The following is a 22,863-nucleotide window of genomic DNA, read 5'->3' as shown; positions in this document are numbered from 1 at the left end:
GGGCTCCTTCTCCTCCCGCATGTGGCAGCCGCTCCTGGCTTCTGCCCAGGTCCCGATGCAGGCAGCTCACCGTTCCCGCTCTCAGCTCAGTGAAGTCCGCATGCAGGCCATTCTTCTCTCCTGCTCCATGGCTCCACAGAATCACAGCTACCACAACTGGGAAACAAACAATTATCCCAGTCCCCATACTTTCCTTTTACTCTACATATCCTGTTCGTGACGCCATTTTGTAGCAGCAAGCACCCTGGAGTCCCTAGGGTGGCTGCTCACACAGGTTCTTGGATCTGCTTTGATAAAGGAAAGCAACTCAAAATGGGTTAACAAGCTTACTTTAATCAGTCAGACATATATCGTTTACCTTATTCAGGGGAAAAAGTCAGCACCCCGAACTTCAAAGTATACAGGCAGAATTATCAAGACAGAAACAGATCAAGTAGACAGATTTCCAAACTGTCCAACCATTACATTCATAACCAGTCAACATCTGGGTTTCCACATCTGGGTTTTTCAAAGCCGGGGGGGCCCTGGACAATGGCTTCCCAGAATACAGATCAAATCACAGAACACTTCTCAAAGTGAGCCCCCAAAACAAAGCCTCACATCAGGGCTTATATAGCCTTCTCTTGGCTGAGAGAATGTAACAACCTTATTGACTCACTGGCCAATCAAGAAGTATCTACTGAAAAACAAGCCTCCCACCCCAGGCTTCAGGTGCACTTTAGCCTAGGTGCAGGGAACATCTTCCAAATTTGCATTCCCATTACACCCATCATAAGAACTTGTTAGCAATGAGACCTTTCTCAAAATGGAATGAATTCTATCATGAGGTAGAAAGTTCCCCATCTTTGATGTTTTTATCAGAGGTTAAATAAACATTTTTCAAGGATGTTGTCGATAGGATTTCTATGATAGAGTAAGATGCTGAATTAAATAATTTTCAGGTTCCTTTCAATGCTAAGATCCCATAATTCAATTTATTGTGCATTTATTATAGTCTTAATATTGTTGTGGGAGATCTAGAAGAATCAAAAGTGCTAACATATATTTCCAGTCTTTTAGGATCTTACAATCTATTTGGGGAAGCAAGACCTGTAGGCATGAAACAGGTGATGAAGAGAGACACAAATAACAATATAAGTAATACAAAAGCAATATTGAATGTGTCAAATTAACTAGTCTACATGAGATGGAAGGCAAGGTAAGTGTCTACTACTCTAAATGATTTTTCCAAAGTCTGTGATGATTCAGAGCTTTGCTTCTTTTATAGAGAAGGGCTTTTGTAAGGTGCTGTCTCTCAATTTCAGGCATAACTTTGCAGTACTACCATTTTTATTTCTGTATCACTTATTCTTGTCTGGAAAAGACCCATGATGAACCTGATCTCATGATTTAGGAAGATTTTAAAAGGTCAAAACACTACAAACACACATTCAAACATATGTATGTATGTATGTATATATATATATACTGACAGTATAGCAGAACAGCTCCTCAAAAGCTACTTATATCACACTGTGACTCCTTAGAACCCCATAGTTTCCCTAGTCTTTTTTTTGCATTCTTCAAAAGGCATCATGTCTCATGAGAGACATACATAGAACCAGAATAAGAAAATTGAGCAGACTTCTTAGTTGTCTATCACAGAATATATGTGTAGAGTCACAGAATGATGGAATCAGAAGAAGATCAGAAGAAGCATCAGAAGTTATCTAGTCCAATGGTTATCCAAGCAATGAATCCTGTCTGCAACATTCTTGGCAAATAGACATCAAGCCTCTACTTAAACATATACAGTGTTGGATAAATCCCTATCCTGAGGCAACTTATTGCTTTTTGACAGTTCTAATTATTAGGAAGTTTTTCCTTATATTGAGCCAAAAGCTGCCTCTCTGTAACTTCTATTTATTAGTCTGGGTTCTTCCCTACAGGGCCAAGCAGAACAAGGCAAATTCATGTTCCACAGGATTCCTTCAAATATTTGAAGACATATCAAATGCTTCCTATGTCTTTTTTTCTCCAGTCTAAACATCCCCAGCTCCTTCACCAATCCTGTTATGGCAAGACTTTTAGTTTCCTCTCCATCTCCTGTCACATAAAGAGAAGACAAGAAGTCAATATTAAATTGGTAAGATTATTAAACAGGAAACTTGACTCGTACCCAATGGAAAGCTTATGTAGTTAAAACATGTTTTAACTGGCTGAATATAACAGGCAAGGAGTTGCTGCCACTTCAGGGTCATCAAGTCAATTTGAACCTACAGGTTGTCACAAACAATTTTATTGAGTAAAATTGGCATTTGTATTAAAAATAGTATTCTTTTATTTTAAGAAAAGAGATTCCTGTGTACTTTATCTCAACTAATCTTCACTTCAACAGTTCAGTAAAGTTAGACACTCAGGAGTCCTACAGGTCAAAAGATGAAGGTCTAGGTTTGAACTTCTAGCTTGAAACTAACACCTTTTCATAACATTTTGGTTATTTCAGAGGTCAATGATTGCTATGAAAGAAGATTAGCCTTGATGATTAGGATGTAACAACTGTTATAGTTTTGTCAACTATAAATTTTATATTTTCTTTTTCAATGTATTTTAATTATGAGCCACTGACAGCAATTTTGTATGTCAAAAATGACTGTAGCTAATACTTCAGTGATAACATCTAACAACTAGAAAACTGTAATAATGGGTCCTTGTTAATATAGTATTTTTCCCAAGACCAATGAGAATATGATAATAATGTTTGGTTAATTAAGAGAAATTAAAGTTGAATTGGGTTAGAGATTGTTGAGTGACATGCCCAAAGTCAAATACCCCATATGTGACATATGTGGGGATTGGATTCAGGACTTTCTGAACCCCAGGTAAACTTTCTATATCCTATGCCTAGCAACTCTAAGTAGGTCACTGGGGTTACCAACACAAAAATGAAATACGCTTGCCTACAAGAAGCTTACATTAAATAAAACAAAAGATGATTAATAGATGATAATTATGTACTATCACCTTCTGAGTTATGGGCTCATTATGTTTCTTCTAGGTCGCATAGGCATATGCATACATATTTGAACATGTACCTATTCATGTACATTTACACACACAATCACTGGCATAAGGAATTTCTCTTGAGAACTCAGAAATGTTTTCATTTCAATCAACTTATATGAAAAGCATAGGTGTTAATAAGTGACTTAAATGTGAAAGCCACATTTTGGGAGTCAAATAACAATGGGCTTTCAGAAAAAGGCAGAATGTAATAATGAAATTGACCCTTGTAAAAATCTAGGGATATTTACAATTCCTCTATTTTATGAAACACAGTAATGGTAAGAAAAGATTCTCAACACAGCCTACTATAGAAATTGTCACCATAAATAAACTAATCTATTTCTCTTATGGAAATAAAGTTCCTAAAAAAACTTCAGGGCCCAGAAAAAGAATTACCTGTAAGAAAACAGCAATTTGCACTGAGGACCTTTCTAATAAAATTTTCATTTGTGTACCCAAAGAGGCGGGAGGTATATATTCAAGTAAACAGAATCTCGGAGTACCACAAAGTATCATCCTCCCCCACAAAGACACACATAGATACACAGAAGTCAACAACCTCTTTTACAAATTTTCTTCCCTCAAAGGTTTTTCATTTTGCCCTGACTTGCTATTTATTTTCTGAGGGATTTGTGGTAGTTGTTAAAGGCAGATGCAGCCATGCACATTAAAAGCCCATCAGGTTCACCACATTCCCCTTAAGGGGAACAGAACAAGATCCCCAGATTTAAGAAATATGCCCTATGTTAGTTTCTGCAAATAGAAAGGCTGTTCTTTTTCAATTATTTATCTAATTTTTGTTCATTTCAGGGCTGGGCTGTTCCAGATAGCAGTCAGTTCTGGTTAAGTGATCTATTGGGTCTCCTGAAAAGTAAGAACTAGGGAGCAGGAAACAGCACCTCTCTGGAAAATGTCTCCTGGTTGTCTGACTTGAGAATTTAGCCTGATTTCTTGGTTGCCCTTGGTCCAAACTTAAGTTATACCAACCTAATATTCAACAAAGTATATAATTTCTTCTTAAACTTTTACATCAAGAAACAGAAAAGTTTGATTTTACTCTGCAGAGTAAAAGAGATATTATTCTAAAGTGACCAATCAGTTGTGGATATTGTCAAATCTTTCAAGGCAATTGTTTGGCAATTGTGCTCTATGAGTTTGCATAGCAGAATACATGCAGCAGATTATAAAATGCAAAAAGGCCACCATCAGCTTGGAACCTGCCAATCTGAACTTGAGAAAAAAATTAAAAAACAAAAATACTCATGACCAATATCCTGTCTGGAGGCAAACAGCAAAAAGTGTTCTGCTCCTGTGACAATACAAATGTCAGAATGGTGGGTTGATAGTCAAATAAACAGCAGCCACAGAAAACCATCCTGTCCTTTAAGAGGCTGGTTTATATAACACAGATGTCATGATACCTTTTAAAATCCAAATGTTGCGTAAGTTTTTGGCATAAATTGTCTCATTTGTTCATTGCAACAGAATCATCCTTTCCATTTTATAGATGAAGAAACTAATGCTCAGAGAAGGGACATACATTGGCCATGGTCATACAGACTCTAAGTATCAAAGGTAGGATTTGAGGACAGGCCTTCTTTACTTTAAGTCAGGCCCTAAATCCACTAAATCAAATTGTTTGGGGTTTTTTTTTTTTTTTACCTTGCCACTGCTGTTGCTGCCATGATATTTAACGAAATTCGCAGAGAACCTGCCCAAGAGCAGTCAACCACACTCTACCAGCTCCTACCCTGGAACTGAATTCTTCACCATATAAATCTCCCCCCACCCCCTGAATATATGTACTAGGGATAGGAAAATAAAAGAAAAAAAAAAACTTAAAATAACCCCTGTCTTAAAAAAAATTAAAGGGGATATGGAGTGTATGGAAATGAATATAATGCAAGGTATAGTTAAGATGGAGAGAGAGCACCAATAACCTGGAGGATCAAAGAAGGCTTTATAAAAGTGAAGTGGGTTTTCTTGACCAAGGCTAACCTCAACCTTGATCCCATTCCATCCTGACTTCTCCAGGAAATATGCAGGCCCCCTCTATAATTCCCCCTCTTTTATTGAATTGCAATCTCTCCCTATACCCTTGCTGTTTCTCCACTGCCTATAAATATGCCTATGTCTTCCCTATTCCTTAAAAAAATTCACTTGATCTAACCACCCCTACTATATCTCTCTTCCTTTTGTGTCTAAACTCCTTGACAAAGCTATCTCTTATTGATAACCTCTATGTAGTCTACTCTATCTCTGAAACCTTCTGCAGACCAGCTTCTGACTTCGTCAAACAAATGAAATCGCTCTCTACAAAGTTGTAATGATCTCTTACTAACCAAATCTAGTGATCTTTTCTCAATCCCTATCCCTTTTTACTTTTCTGCATCCTTTGACACCATTGGTCATTTTTTTTTAATACTGTCTTGTCTCCAGACTTTTATGACGCATCTCTCTCCTGCTTCTCCTACTATCTTTCTAACCATTCCTTCTATATATCCTTTACTGAATTTTCATCCAGGCTATGCCTACAAGTTGTGAGTATTCCCCAAGACTCAGAAATTTGCCTTCTCTTCTCTATATATACTTTTCAGGCATTCAATAAACATTAAGTGGCTGCTATGCTCCAGGTACTGCGTTAACTGCTGTGAATAAAAAAAAAAATGCAGAAATCAGTCCCTTCGCTCAAGGAGGATACAATCTAATAAAGGACACAACCCACAAGTGGAGATGTACATTTAAGCTATATATAGGATAAATTGTAAATTATTGAGAGGGAAGGCACTAAAATTAGGAGGAGATGGGCAGGCCTTCTTGGGTAAAATGAGATTTTAGTTGTAAATAAAAGAAACTGAATAGGCAGAGATGAGGAGAAAGAGCCTTCTATGGCAGAGGATAGCCGGTGAAAATTCCTGGAAGAGAGGTGAGGTGTTTTGTTTGAGGAACAGCTAGGGGGCCAGTGTCATTGGATCAAAGAATACATTGAGTAAGGTGTAGAAAGACTGGAAGGGTAAGAAGGGGCTAAGCAATGAAGGGCTTTGAATGCTAGAGGAGTTTGTGTTTAATCCTGTAAGAAATAGGGAGCTCAGGGGCGGCCAGGTGGCGAAGTGAGTAAGAGTGCTGGCCCCAACTTCGGGAGACCTGGGATTGGTTCTGGCCTCAAATACTTGGCACCTTGGCACAAAAATAACTGGCTGTGTAACCTTGAGCAAGTTACTTAACCCCAATTGCTTTAAAAAAAAAAAAAAGAAATAGGGAGCCCTATATAAAGGGTATAAGTATATGTATAAGTATATATAAGTATATAAGGTCCTATAAGTATATATGTTTGTATGTATGTATATGTGTATCTATATATCTATAGCTATAGAGAAATATATATATATATATACTTTATTGTAGCCTGTTGGGGGGGGGTGGAGAACAAAGTAAAAAAGTGCACAGCAGAGAACAAAAGAAAACTCCAGTGGTTCCCTATTACCACAAATATGAAGTAGTGGATGTGAACAGGCAGTTTTCAAGAGGAAAAAATTAAAGACACCTATAATCATATGAAAAAATGCTCTAAATCACTATTGGTTAGAGAAATGCAAATAAAAACAACTCTTAGGTACCACATCTCACCAGTCAGATTGACTAACATGACAAAACAGAAAAATTATAAATGATGGAGAAGATGTAGGAAAATTGGAACACTATGCATTGTTGGTAGAGTTGTGAACCTATCCAACCATTCTGGAGAGCAATGTGGGACCATGCCCAAAGGGAAATAAAAATGTGCATACCCTTTGACCCAGCAACACCATTTCTAGGGCTTTTTTCCAAAGAGATCATACAAGTGGGAAAAGTACCCATATGTACCAAAATATTTATAGCAGCTTTTTGTGGTGGCAAAGAATTGGAAATCAAGGAGATGCTCAACAATTGGGAAATGGTTAAACAAGTGTTGGTATATGAATGTAATGGAATACTATTGTGCTATAAGAAACGAAGAGCAGACAAACTTCATAATAACCTGGAAAGACTTATATAAACTGATGCTGAATGAGGGGAGCAGAACCAGGAGAGCATTGTACACAATTACAGACATATCGTATCTATGATGACTAATTTTGATAGACTGGGCTCCTCTCAGCAATGCAAGGCTGTAAGACAATTCCAAAAAGACTCATGATGGAAAGGATGTCCACATCTAGAGAAAGAACTATGGAGTCTGAATGCAAATTGAAGCACACTACTTGCACTCTCTCTTTTTTGTTTTATCTTGTTTTGTTTCTTCTTCCTCGTTGTTCATTCCATTGGTTATAATTCTTCTTTACAACTTGATTAATGTTTAATGTGAAGGGATTTGTAGAACCTATATCATATTGCATACTGCCATAGCAGAGGAGGGGGATGGGAGAGAAGGGAGAGAATTTGGAATTAGAAAATTTGTGGAAATGAATATTATAAACTTAAAGTAAATAAAGAAAAAAAAAGAAATTCGGTCCTATACTAAAGTAGTAGCAGTGTGAAGAGAAAAGGGATGGGTGGAAAATAGTAACTTAGAAAGGCCTCCCTGTAATAGTAATGTAATTTGATCCCTTTGTATTGGTATTAAAAGGGGACTTAGCACCTAGTTTGAAATTAATTAGATCAAGCCTCTGTTAAGAAAAAAAAAGGCATGAACCCCTGTTGCTGGTGTAACAGGAAGTTGCTGATGTAACAGGAAGGGGTAGAACAGGGAGGAGCTAATAAGTATATAAGAAGAAGCCCTAGGTGGAATTTCAGATCTTCTTGGAGCCAGGTTCTAGAGGCTGAGGAAGAGAAGTCCAGGCTGGAGAGAATGATTTTTTATTTTGAGAACATGAATGAAGTGATTTTGATTCTGAGAACCAGCTGAAACTTCTGCTGAAGACTTCCAAGGTTCAGCCGGAGCTGCCAAAGACTTCTGAGGGCCAGTCAGAGCTGCCAAAGGAAGCATGACTGTGGTGTTGGTACTTTGTCTGTTTGTGGCTTTGTTAAACCTTGATTTGCCAGGAACAGAGACTGTGAAGAATTTAAGGTGGATTGGACACTGTGAGCTTTAGTGTAGAACAGGAACTTCACAGAGAGCTGGAAAAGGAGATGGGAGCTGTCTACCTTTGAATTCAGGTGACAGCTTAGTGTATCCATGTAGGAGCTGGGACCATGGAAGGGGAATCAGGGAAGCTGAGAGCCTACCTTGGGTGAAGATGAAAAGATCTCTCTGTGGATACTGAGTAGTGACTGATGAAATTGTAACTTACTTGTGACTAAGGGGTGGATGGCCTGAGTATTTTCCAGTACCCCTTAAGAGGGTACTGAGTAGTGACTGATGATGATATTGTAACTTAATTACACTCCTTAGAGGCCTTACCTCCTTAAAGGTGATTGAGTTACTAAGTGATTGAGGATTGAATTAAGGAGGCTTGCCTCCTTAAGTGATTGAATGATTGAATTATTAAGTGATTGAATTAAGGACTTTGTGATTGAGTGACTAAATGAATGTGCTTTGTTTAAAACTATGTGACCACTCTGGTGAAAACTTTGTGGCCATTTTAGTGATAAGTTGTAACACTGTGAATGCTGTATTTTGATTTCTGTTAATGTTTTGCTCTGAGTTGTTATTGAATAGAGTGTTCACTATACTTTGCAATCAGAACCTTAAAAGCTGTTCACAGCAGCAGTCCTCTGGAAAGCTGCTCACGCATGGCTTTGCACTCCCTCAAAATTATTTTCTTAGCACAGAATTTAGGTAAGTCTGTGTATCTTTTCTGAAGGAAAAAAAATGCATTCTAACAATCACCAGAATTACTTCCTTATTATGACTTACCTTTTGTGTGAATTTATGTCCCTCCTTCTGAGTTAGAAACTTAGGCATAAGTATAGGGGTTTCAGCCTTGTTTCTGTTTTTCCCAGGAAAATAGGGATTCTTGACTTGGATGGGAATGGATGCTAATCTTCGTCTAGTTTTTGAAGACAAAAAGAATAATTAATCTAATTTCAATTAATCAAGCTACTAGGGTGGTTCAATAGCCTTCTGGTGCTTCTGTCTGCTTCTAATTTCTCCCTACTTCAATCTATTCATTCAGCCACTAAAGTGAGCCTAAAGTATATGTCCAACCATCTCACTTTCTTATTCAGGAAACTCCAGAGGCTTTTATCACCTACAGCATCAAATGCAAAATCCTCTGTTTGGCATTCATAGTCCAGAGTCCATCATAATTTAGCCCCTTCGTACCTTCCCAGTTTTCTTACACCATACTCCCAACCACATTATTCTTCAATCCAGTGAAATGGCCTCCTAGCTGTTCCATGAACAAGACACTTAATGCCTTGGCTCTGGGCATTTTCATTGGCTGTCCTTCATCCCTGAATGCTTTTTCTCCTTGTATCTCTCCTCTCTCTTGCACTGGCTTTTTTGGCTTTTTTTAAAGCCCAAACAAAACCTCATCTTCTCCATGGAGCCTTTGCCTATCCTACTTAATTCTGGTACCTTCCTTCTTTTCCAGTGTTTAGCTTGTTTGTACGTATTTGCTTGCTTGTTGTCTCACCCATTAGACTGTGAGCTTCTTGAGGGCAGGGAATGACTTTTGGCTACTTTTGTATCCTAGAGCTTATCATAGTGTCTGGCACATAGTAAGCACTTAATAAAACATTTGGTACCAATTGATGAGAACTTATAACAGATAATCATAGTAAGTAATGTGTTAGCATATTTTTTAATTAAAAAAAATCAACAACAAATTTAAAAATTAATCAAGAAAACCTGCATCTCCTTAAAGAGGCAGATAGAAAGAGTCTGGACCAGAATGGTGTTATGCTCTAGGAGAAAAAAAAATAAAGACCTACTGATCTTTCCAACTTCCCAAAACTTTTTATGGCTGTGAGTTGGTATGGTCATGGACATTTTGGTTATCTTTTCAGTAATTTGATCAACTTCAATGTGAGTCATACTTTACCTTAAATGGAAAGAAAGCTTTACTTCAAAGGAAGTCCCAAGTATATGGACTTGTTCAGGGAGGACTAGAACCTTTAGTATGAGGGCCTACTAGCCCTTTTCAGGGCTGTTCATCTACTTTTTGTGTTCACCTTTCACCCAACTCTCACCTGTGACTCTAAGAAGTAGTAGTATGTGCAATAACCACATCCCAGTAAAATCGTTCTCAGCAGATGGGCTAAACCAGGTTGAGGGTAATCAAAATGCATGGGTGAGCTGGGGGATAACTTCTCCCAAGCATATGAAAATTTTACCCCATCAAAAGGGGTTGATAATAACAATTTCTTCTAATAGCCATTAAGGTGGCTGAAACAGATGCTGTAGAAGCATTAAGGCTTGGTCAGACATTGAAGGTGCCTAGGTCATCTAGTGCATCCTCAGCCACTACCAGCTGTCCTGACTTTTGTCTTGCCACTGGACTTCAATGGCTCTGGAAGACAAAGTGAGACACAAACTGCACAGCTCTGCCTTACTAAAATACAATTCATGTGCCACTTAAAACATCACCCTGTGATGTTATGGGTCCTATTTAAAAATTCAGAAAAAACAACACCAGTATTAAGGTTCATTATAATACAGCTACACTGACTTGGACATTTATAAAAAAAATGAATGACTGACATCTAGATGATAAACAAGCAGATTTCTGTGGAGAACTGCTATCAGAAAGGTTAAGTGGGGGGGGAGGGGGAATGAGGGCAGACATATATGAAAGCAGAGCTCCAAATAACAAATTATACACAAAGAGACACTAGGAGCTGACACACCAACTAGACATGTAGCAATCACAGTGAAGAGACAGAACTTCCAATGGCAACATCCTGCAAAAACAGAGTTTCCATGTACTGACAACCTTTGATTCCATTTGTATTCTGAATGGTCAGAAGTATATTACTTGGTCTTAAAAAGTTGCCTGAAGCTTTGACTTTCCCATGATCACATAGTAAATAAATCACATAGCAAGGCAGTGTTCGAATACTTGCCTTTTTAAATTTGTGTTTGGTACTCTCTTCATGACATGACATCTTTCATAAAATTGAATTTGTCATAAAAACCAGAGAAATCATGTTTTATACATTCCAAAAAAATACTATTTCCATAAAGTAATTTTCAGTCATGTTTACATATGTACAACAATGCTATCAGAAATATACTTGGAGAGAAAGTACATTATACAGCCAAATAAATGAAAATGATGCTTTCTATTTTTAACTGCAGTCATCTTAGCTGTCCACACCCTGGGCTGAATGGCTTGGATTTTAGACTATTTTCAGAACATTCCTCCTAAAATTCTTGCTTTCAACAAGAATGAACTTGTTTTGACAAGAAATTTCCTTTTTAGATCTATTTTTTTCACTTCTCATTCAGCATGCTTGGCTTTTTTTCCAAGTGTAGTGATAAGTTAGATGGTTACAGACTAGGAAGTCAGAAGAATAAGTCTGATCCTCTCACTCTGCCATTACTCCACCACATCAACTCTGAGAAAGCCATCTCGTTGGGATGGTTTCTATTGCCTTATTTCTTAAAGGGAATCAAGAATAAATTTTGGAACCCTGCTGAGATCCCATTTGACCAACATATTTGCTTAGTCACATGTGCCCTAGAATTAAAAGATGGGGGAATCATTTTGCCCTTATTTAAAGGATTTCCTACAGGTCCACAAACCCACAGTTATATTAGGTATTTGATGTGTTATCCCTAATATATTCCATTCCAAGCAATTCAACAACCATTTTATTAAATACTTAATGTGTCAGGCACTATGTTAGACTCCAGGGATACAAAGTCAAATAATACCTACACTGGAAGAGTTTACTGGAGGGAAGCACTATAAAGTTAGATTTGTTGTTGTAGAGTCATTTCAGTCATGTCTGCCTCTGTGACCCCATTTTTTTCTTTTCTTGGCAAAGATACTGAGCTGGTTTGCCATTTCCTTCTCCAGATCATTTCAAAATGAAGAAACTGAGACAAAAGGGTTAAGTGACTTGCCTGGGGTCACACAACTAGTAAAGTGTCTGAGGATGGATTTTATCTAAGCTTTCCCGACTTCAGGCCTAGCATTCTTTCAGTGTGCCACCTAATTATCCTGTAAAGTTACACAAGTCAACATAAAATGTAGAAAAAGTAAATAAAGTCATTTTGAGAGGTAGAATATGAAGGTACTAACAAATGAAAGAATCAGGACAGGTCTAATGTCCAAAGTAGCACTTAAGTTGACTGCTAGGGTTACAAGTAGTCAATAAAAATTTATTAAACACATAGTATGTGGCAGCTACAGTGAATTCAAAAATGAAAAGGACTCTGTTCACAAGGCAGAGATGAGGAAGTAGAACAGTTCAGTTATGGGATGGAACTTGTGCAAAAGACACAGAGAAAGAAGATGAAATGTCACATACTAAGTAAAACACGACCACATTGACTGAGGCTAAAATACGGAATATAATAACAGTCATAACAACTAGCATTTATATAGTGCTTTAAGATTTGTAAAGCATTATGTGTGTGTGATTTCATTTGATCCTCACAAGCCTATGAGATAGGTACTGTATTATCTATATTTTACAGAAAAGGAAACTGAGTCTGAAAAAAATCAAGAGACTTGCCTTTATGCTCAGGGTCACCCCAGGTGTAAGAGTAAGGTTCTAAGGCAAGATGTGAACTCAGGTTTTCTTGACTTTTAATCTAGGTAATAATGTGAATATTAAACTGCATGAGAAGATTGGAATCCGATTATGAAGGATTTTTAATGCCAAACAAGTTTATCTTCATATTATGAATGTGTGTGTACATAGATTTGGGTTTTCTTTAAATGGGACATATATACACATACTTGCTGTGCATTCAACAACAGTGTCTTCCTACTATGTGATCTGCACTGAATAACTTTTACATATTCACTTTTCCAGATTATTTTTACAAATATTGAATATTCAGAGAGCAGTAGTGCACATGTTAGTCAGATGTCTAATAACCAAAACAGCCTATAAATTTGAAGTTCCTAAAGATCTCTTACAAAAATATTAAAAAGCAACAGTAATTGTAACCCCTACCTTCTCCTCTTAACAGCCTGTAGCGCCAATCACAGCAGCACACCTGAGGACTACTGCTATGAATAATTTTAAGGGTCTAATCACATAGTATAATGAACTCTCTATTCATTCAGCAATAAATTAGAGCATTGCATTCACAACAACATAACAAGTTATTACTAAGGTGTCCATATTATCTTAAACACAATATATCATTCAGTATATCTTATAGCATTCCTCAGAATCCCCACACAGTATATATTATTGCATTCAGTAGTATTCTTCAAAATACTTATTTGCACAAGCAAGGAGTCCCAGGCTAGAGTCTTCCCCATCATTAATGGGTAGCAGAAAATACAAATACCATCCACCCCTAGGTCACAGTAAGTCACAATCTCTTCAGTCAATACACAGTTACCAAGTAAAGTTTTCTCTCATTTTGACTCAAGGATGACTTCCAAACTTCCTTCTCCTCTGTGGGCCTATCACTCCCAGTTCTTGCCTGGGGTCACACACAGGTAGCTCTCTGCTCCTGCTCCATATCTCAGCTCACAGGGATTGCTCCACATCAAGCTCTTGCCCAACAGTAGACTCCAGGGGTTCCTGCCTTCAGCTTCTCTTTCTAGGAAAAGGAAGTTTAACAGGGCTACAAAAAATATTTATACACATTACCAGCACCATCATCTCAATTCACTTTAACAGCTCTTAAAAGGATCTTAAGTTAAGCCTCTTTCATGTGGGTAGATCTCTGCTCTTCAGCTCAATTCACCCATAAAGACCAACAGATAGGTCTTCTGTGTGAGAAATTAACACAGATCAGTAGACAGAGCTTCTGTCTGAGAAATTAACACAGACCAACAGACAAAGCAGTGACATCACATTCTTTCTGTTAGACTTCATCACAAGCAAGTTTCCCTAGCCCACTCATGCTCACTTCTGTCTCTCAGCTCTGCTTCTCTCCCCACTCTGTCCTCTCCCTCCAAGAAATACAATATAAACTGTTTCCAATAAAAAACTCTTGATTCAATCAAAGGCAAGTCTCAATCAAAGGCACTTAATTGACTAAAACTAAATCCAGGAAAAAAATGGCAAAAAATCCTACTTTGCTTGTCTTTAAATAGTCCCTAAATAGTTTCTGATTAATCTGTATATAAATAGAAAAAGGAGATGATAATAAAAGAAAATGAGGGGAGTGGAGATAATAACAGAGAAAAAGATAAGGCATATCCACAGCAAAGAGATCAGAGGAGTAAAGGAACCTAAAGACATATGATTTGAGGAGACCTTGAAGAAACAAAGAACAATGGAGAGAGGACATTGTAGCTATCTTTAGCCATATGAAAGGTCATGATGTAGATTTCCAAAAGTATACTTGCCTAAAAGACTATTTTATGGAGAACTCACATAGTAAGCAGAAGTAGCAGTACAAGGACCCTCTCAAGGTCTCTCTGAAGAATTTTGGAAATGATTGCATGGGAGACACTACAAAGGATCGCCCAGCACAGAGTACCCACATAAAAGAAGGCACTATGCTCTATGAGCAAAGCAGAATTGAAGTAGTTAAAAAGAAACATGAGATGAAAAATTAGGAGAATCCACCCCAAATGTTCACATGGACTATTTGTGGACTAACGGCTAGAGCCTTCTGAGCTCCTGTTGGTCTGCTCAGCCACAGTCTGACACACTGTAGCTTGACTCGAACATAGTGATTTCATTTTGGTCCCCTTGGAGAACGATGAACAACGACCACTAGAGGGCAAGTAGAGAACCAATAGGTCAAAATGATGAGTCCAAACCCACATAAATACACAAAAAAATTTAAAAATGATTTTTGTTGTCAGAATTTGGAATAGGCTTCTCTTAGGGAAGCTAAATGTTGTGCATAGGGTTCATTTTATGGGTGCAGGTTGAACCAGATGACCACTGAAGGATTTTCCAGTTCTTCTATAATTCATTGTAATTCTATTATTATAATGCTTGCCCTATTTATATAAAAATGTTCATGTAAGTTTCAGAAGAAATAATGGGAAAGAAGTAGTTGAGAATTATACAAATATAATATGTTTGTGGAGGCAGCAAGGTGGCCCAGTGGATAGGGTGCCAGGTCTAGAGTCAGATAGACTCATCTTCCTGAGTTTAAATCTGTCCTCAGATTCTTACTAGCTATGTGACCCTGGGTAAGCCACTTAACCTTGTTTGCCTCAGTTTCTCATCTGTAAAATGAGCTGGAGATGTAAATGGCAAACCACTCCAGTATTTTTGCAAGAAAACCCCAAATGGGGTTAAGAATAATCAGACATGACTAGAAATGACCAAACAAAATTGACAAGATTTTTAATGAATGTCTAGAAAAAGAAGTAATCACAGAGTCCATGTGACTTCCACAAGAACAGGTCATGGAGATTAGGACATTGAAGACAACATTTCCATAGAGATTAATTGGAGAAATACTATAGTTAGCATATCTACATAGTGTGACATCCAGATTTTAAGAAATTATACAATAAGATATCCTATCCTCTTGTTTTAGAAAAATATAGTGACATAGGCTAGATTTAAAAAAAAATCTCACTGGGATTCAATGTAGGAAGCAGCTGAACCTACAGTCACAGAACCTAAATTTCAATCCTGTTTTCACTGCCTTCTTCCTGTGTGACCTTGGAAAAGTCTAGATCTAAGTTTCCACATCTGGGAAATGAGGAAGTAGGACTCAATGAGCTGTACATTTCCATCTAACTAGATTTTTGATGCTGTATTTATATAAAATAAAGAAAACTGACTTAAAGACTAGTCATTAAAAGACTGATGTCAGTTTGAAGAAAGCTCATGGCCAAAGGAATCTGCCCTTGCCCTTGTGCTGCTAACATTTTTATCAGTCACTTTTACAAGGACAAAAACACCATTTTGATATGCAGATGACATGAAGTTGGAAGGGATAGTTAGCATGTTCAATGACAGATTCAAGATCCTAAATGACCTTGATAGGCTAGAGTATGGAGCCAAATTTAATCAAATAAAATAGGGATGAATGGAGAGTTACACTTGGGTTTAAGAAATCATCTTCAGAAATATGAGACAATGGAGGCATCGCTAGATAACAGTTCCTCTGAAAAATATCAACGGGGATGAGGAAGATGACAGATACTGGGATCTCAGTATGCATTTAAAAGTATAATGTTCTGAATGAGGGAAGGGATGGTATCATAGCACTCCTGATTATGCCATATGCAGAACGCTGTGTTCAGAGTGCCATGTCTTAGGAAAGACACTGATAAACTAGACAGCTCTAAGAGGAAGATGAAACAGCTGGTGAACTATCTTAACATGTTGTCATATAAGAATTAATTGAAGGCATAGGGAGTGTTTAACTTGAAGAAGAAAAGACTTAAGTGTATGAGAAATTGATGGATTAATTCATATTTTAGAAGACTGAAAACAAATCCACTTGTTTTTAGATGGTAGAAATAGTAGCAATGGGTTCAAGTTGTAGAGAGAGATTTCAGATCAAAAGAAGGAAAAATTTCATTATTATTAGACCTTCCCTAAGAATACCTGAAATCTTCAAGCAAAAGCTGGATGGACTTAAATTGGTAATGATATAGAAGGGGTTTGATGTTAGGTACAGGAAGCTGGACTTGAATTCTGAGATCTCTTCCAACTCTAATATTCCAGGATTCTGTTTTATTATTAAAATTCAGAGGAATAAAAGGCTATTTAAGTACTCAGAAGGAAATTTAAGCTGTCTCTGTTCTTGATTCTCATTTTTCTTTTCCAGTTAGCCACAAAGCCAGGGAAACTAAATGAATCAGGAAGGAGAAGGTGAATGGTTCCATAAATCCTTTGCATTCCTCTCCCCTGCCTGTCCTGCTCTCACCACTAGCCTATGTTCTCCTCCCCAGTCAAATAATATCAATAAAAAATGCTTCACCCATTCTAACATCAGAGATTGAACTTAAACAGTTGAAGACTGGTGGTTCATTTGGCTCAAGGCAATTTCTTTTCTTTTAAAACACAGCTACTCAGTATACCTTTAAAAAGATAGTGTTTATACACTTGTTTCTCAAGTAGCATTATAAATTGAAGTGTATAATGCCAAGATGGCTTGTTCTAGCATCATCAGAGATGAACTGTGGTCTGGTGGTTATGGCAGCTGACTAGGAACCAGGAGTCCTGTGTGCTATTCCTGGCTCAGCTTCCAACTCTCTGTATGACCTTGGGCAATTTTCTTAACTTCTCCATTCGCCTGTGTTTTCTGTACTATAAAAGGTGGCTAAAAAGTACTTGGTTTTAGGCTCATGGGGGATCCTAATTTGAAAGGTAGTACAGAGATATTATTATCTTCATCTTTGTAAGAATACAGGCTTAGGTTACCAAGGAAAAGAAAGCAACTTGGCCAAGATCCTGAAACCAAGCACCAAAGGGAATAAAAAAATTAAGGAAACTGGTGAATGGTAAAGCTGGTACAGTTTTCAAAAGGCAGTATGAATGTGTGGCCTGAAACCAGTGTAGATTAGGTCCTAAAAAAAGAAGGCTTTATTTCCCAGGTTGTCAAAAGTCATACAACATGTGTGGCCTCACAATGAGCTAAAAAAGCATTTTTTTATAACAACAGGTATCCTACATTTATATTTATTGACCCATGTACAATAAATATGTTCATAAAATATTTTCCCCAAAAAATTTGACATAGATTAGAGAATCTTTAAAAAAACAGCTTCTGATTTAGATAGATTAACTACATAATGTTGTCAATATTTAATGGCTGCTCCAATAACAGAGTGGGGAAAAATCAGGAGACTGAAATCAATGTTGAAGATCTAGGGAATTTCATCAAAGTCATTGTTCTAATAGGGATGGAATATTATAAGAAATCCGGGGAAATTCTTATATTCCATGTAAACAATTTCTTAGATGAAAAGGATACAATTTTACAAAGAAAACAGTTTTTAAATTTCATCTTTGTTTTGAAGAAGAAAACATTAGAATTCAGAGATAACACATCATCAGAAAGTACTTGTGGGGGATTGAAAAGCCAAAAAAAAATTCTGAATTATGAGAGTAAGCTAAATATCTCCAAAACTCTGCAGCCTTAAGGTCACACATGACCTTCTAGAACCTTAAGTGTGACCTTTTGACCTAATCCTGATCCTTAAGTGCTGCCACATGTGGCCTCATATCCACAGGTTTCCCACCCTGGGTACATCTGGAGTCTCAATAGCTTTGAACATTGGGTTTATATGGAAAATAGGAATTAAGTTTGTTTGTTTTTTATCAAATGATTTTTTTGATATGTGATTTCCTCAGTATTGGGGGTGAGTGGAATTCCTGTTATGGAAACTTCCTTCACTGATATAGACTGTCAACTTATCTGTAATTTAATGTCTTAACAGTTTTGGCTCGGGGCACCTAGGTGGCACAGTGGGTAGAATTCTGGGCCTAGAGTCAGGAAGACTCTTCTTGAGTTCAAATCTTGCCTAGCTGTGTGACCCTGGACAAGTCACTTAACCCTGTTTGTCTCAGCTCCTTATCTGTAAAATGAGTAGAGAAGGAAATGACAAACTATTCTGGCATCTTTGCCAAGAAAACCCAAATGGGGTCATAAAAAGATGTACGTGATTGAAAACAGTTAAACAAGGGTTGACCAAAGCACTAGAAGGTTAAGTGATTTGCTCCTAGTCATAAAACTGTGTCAGAGCCAGAATTTGGACCTTCATCTTCCTGATTCCAAGGTTGGCCCTCTATCAACTATACCATGCTGTCTCTTTGTTACAAGAACTATATATAATTTTAAATATTTAGCAACTTAGGGGTAATTGGTCAGCTCCAGATTACTAACAGTTAAAATATAGCATTTTATTATGAAAATTTAAAGAAAAAACAAAATGACCCAAATAGCAGCAACTTCCACAATGAACAACAGTGCTGGTTGTAATAGACATGATTTTTTTTTAGGAAAAAATGAATAAATTAAATATCCTCCAGGCAGGATAAATAACACTTCAGTGTTAGTGGAGTTAGCTGAGGTGAGCTATGTAGTATGGACTGCTACTATAGTTTTCCTCTTCAGTCCATCCTAATATTCTAATATGAATCAAGTATTTTCTCATTTTACTGAATTGCCCACCTCAGCCAGTCTGGAAGTGCTGCGGTCACCCACTTGTCTGATTCCCCTGCTGACTGGCACGAGAGCTTTAACCTGCCCCTTTTTCTTATATGGCACAGTTTGCCCCTCCTTTGGTAGTGTGGTACTCTCCCTCCTGGTAGCTTACTTGCCAAATTGCCAGGCTTAGTGCACAAAGTCAATCAACTTTAGCCCTGCTGCAACTGAGAACTCTCAAACTCAAGGCATGCACCAGCCTCAGCCTCCCCAGTAGCTGGGATTACAGGTGTGTTGCCACCAAGGCAACACCAAATATTTTCTAATCTTATCAGCATTCATTGTCTCTATGAGCATCTCATGAATGTTTTCCACTTATGATAAATACTAGCATTTTCATTCTATAATTAATAATATCAATAATACAAATGATGAGTTTTAGTGTATTTTTTATGACTAAGGGAATTTAAAAACAAGAGATCCATTCTTAACACATTGTTACTATTTATATCTTATAGCCAAAAAGATCATGAAATAAGAAAGAACTATGTTTCTATTTTGCCCTCAAATATTACCCTTGCCCTCAAATGTTTCCTTAGTTAACATTCAAACATATACAGACCAGAGATAGAGAAAATCACTCAGTAATTGACATTGCTGTTAGAAATAGGTTATGCTTTACAAATTATATTTTAATAATATAAATTTTATTTTAGTATACTTTTATACAGATTATACTTTATACAGTAGAGACGCTAAAAAATTCCAAGCATATGCTTCCAACCATTCACTGAATACATTCAGATCAAATAAGTGCCAGAGGTGAGAAAAGGAACGTTTTAACATTTTAAAGGAACGTTTAAAGCCATACTTTAAACTTGGGGAATTTGTAAGCCAGTAGGGCTTTGTACTCATTTTATTTGATCTTCACAACTGTTTTTTGTGACAATTAAAAAAAAATTCCCTGTCTGATAGATGAGGGGACTATAGTTAAGAATGGTTAAGTGACTTGGCCAAGGTCACACAGCAAGTGTTTGAGGCAGTATTCAAATTCAGGTCTTCCTGGTTCTGATCTAATTCTTTAACCAACAACCTACCTAGCTACTACTAAAACACAGAAGAGAATATACAATCGAGGGTCAAATTATATAATTGCAATTAGAAACTGGTTACTGAACCCAGCTTTTATGAATATGATTACAGTACCCATTATTCAATTATACATGTGGAAGAAATTGCGGGTCCTAATTCCAGGAGAATCATGATGACATGTAATGTGAGTGGTTGGGAGATATGTAGAACATGTGCAGACATTCTGTAAGTGATTCTACACTGCTGTCTACATGGTGAATAACATCCATTTTGATTGGCTATGGTATCAGAGAGAAAAACTGATATCTATTCAAAAGCCACCAATTAACATAGTTCTTTCTCTTGCTTTTGTTCTTTTATGTGTGACTTCTTCTTGGGGAGGCCTCAGTCCCTCTCTTTTCTTGGTCAACATGTGGCCTAAGAGTAAGGAAATTATTTCCAATAAGGAAAAGGCAGTGGGCCATGAGTGCCCACCAGAAGTTCAGAAGGCCTAAGAAGCCATTACAGTTTTTTCAGCTGGCTCAGTTTTGAGACTTCAAAGAATAAAGAGCATCTTTTGGGACCTAACACAGTGCTGAATAAGGCAAGGACCCAATCAGAAACAATGTTCAATTGATATGTGAAATTGCCATGAATTAGGACCAAGCTATGTAGAAACAGTAGTAAGTCTAAACCCACTCTCCCCAGAGACAGGGGGTATATGGGAGATTGTTCCTCTAAGTGGTATAGAGAAATGTTTTTACAGCTGCTCTTATCTACTATTTATCTTCAGTAAAGATCATTTTGTGAAACCTAATTTATGTTAATAGGCTAAATGGAACTAGGTTATTGGTCTCTGGTGGAAAACATTAGGGGAGCAAAATGAGGGATAGGGAATGCTAGAATGAGGACTTGAATTGATGACAAAAGAGACACTCAACTCTCTAGAATTCTGAAGGAGAGATACAACCAGGCTTGATTTGTAAGAGTGGGGGCTACATAGTGTTTTAGGAGTTCAAAGAAAAGGAAGACCAAAAAGTCATGAAAATAATTTAGTCTGTGTTTGTTTCCACAGTAAATCAAGGCTGAATACAGCCTTATATACAAAATAATAATTGTTTGATGTTTAGACAGCAAATAATCATTCAGTCAGTCAATGAGCATTTTTTATTTATTATGCACCAGGGACTATGCTAAATGCTAGGGATAGAGAAAAAGAGGCTTTTGTTTCAAATGGTGGGTCAAATATTTAGATCTCTTCTTCAGTTAGTAAGGTATTTCTTGTCTATTAGCCATTGCCCATTCCTATAGCAAACATCAAATGACATTACAGTTTTTTAAGGACTGTGAAAACAAAAAGGGGGAAGAGAAAATTTTTGACTCTGAATAAGGTGAAACAGTATAGATAAGCAGCAAGAAAAATAAGAAGAGCTTACAAATATTATATAAATGATGCTGTTCTTGTCCTTAAGGAGTTAATACAGAAAGGAGAGAAGGTGAAATATGCACTGAAGTGCTTAATCCTAGGGTCTTGAGAGATTGAAGGAAGGCATATCTGCTACTTTTGGTTGGATGTGTCAAATAAGACTGCAGGGAAAATGTGGCATGTAGCTGGACCTTGAAAGAAGAGATGAATATCAATAGATATAGATGTGAGGAAAATCTATTCAAGTAACTAGCCCAGAAGGAAGTTTTGAGTAAACAGATTTAAGACTCTAAATTTATCTTATCAAGTCTCTGAAGTAAAAGGGGGAAAATAGCAGCATCTTATTTCACCTAGGAATTGAAGATTTCAAAAGTTACATATTGATATAGATTTACATAAATAATGCTAATAGAGTATCTATAGGATTATAAGGTAGACAGCTTTTTTCCTTTAATAACAGTGGGTATCACTGTAAGAGTAGAGTTGTCTGGCTATTACTTTCAGGTGGCAATGGGTGGATTTTTTCTTTCTACTTTTACCACCACCCCTTTGTTCTAATGCTTCAGGACAATTTTCTTTAATTATTTCTTGTATTCTTGCATCAAGATTATTTTTTTTATCATAGCTTTAAGGTAGTCCAATTATTCTTATGTTTTCTCTTCTTGATCTGTTCTCCAGATCAGTTGTTTTTCTTGTGAGGTGTTCAACATTCTCTTCTATGTTTTCATTCTTAATGTTTTGTTTAATTATTTCTTGCTCTCTTATAATTTCATTGGTTTCCCTTTGCCTGATTATGATTTTCAAAGGGTCATTTTCTTTCTTAAGTTTCTGGATCTCCTTTTTTCTAATTGGTTGATTTTCTTTTCATAATTTTCTTGTTTTTCCTGAATTGTAATTTTTTTTTAGTTTTTTCCTCAATTTCTCTTATTTGTTTTTTAAAGTGTTTTTAAAGTTATTCTATGAATTTGGGGGGGGGAGGAGGTGACCATTTGGCATTATTCTTTGGGGAAGAAAAGGGTAGCTTTATTTCAATATACTCCTCTGAAGATGAACCCCAGGCATCTCTATCCCCATAGTAACTGTTTATGATTAGATTCTTTCTCCTTTGTCTTTGTATTTTGTGGCCAAGGCATCCTCCCAACCAAGGTATTTACTCTTCACGGGGACCAAACTTCATTCAGAGATTTTTTTT

This window comes from Petaurus breviceps, unplaced genomic scaffold, assembly GCF_028583685.1.
Source record: "Petaurus breviceps papuanus isolate PSGF00001 unplaced genomic scaffold, PetGlider_PUasm1.0 38, whole genome shotgun sequence".
Lineage (NCBI taxonomy): Eukaryota > Metazoa > Chordata > Mammalia > Diprotodontia > Petauridae > Petaurus > Petaurus breviceps.
This window is presented reverse-complemented; position numbering follows the sequence as displayed.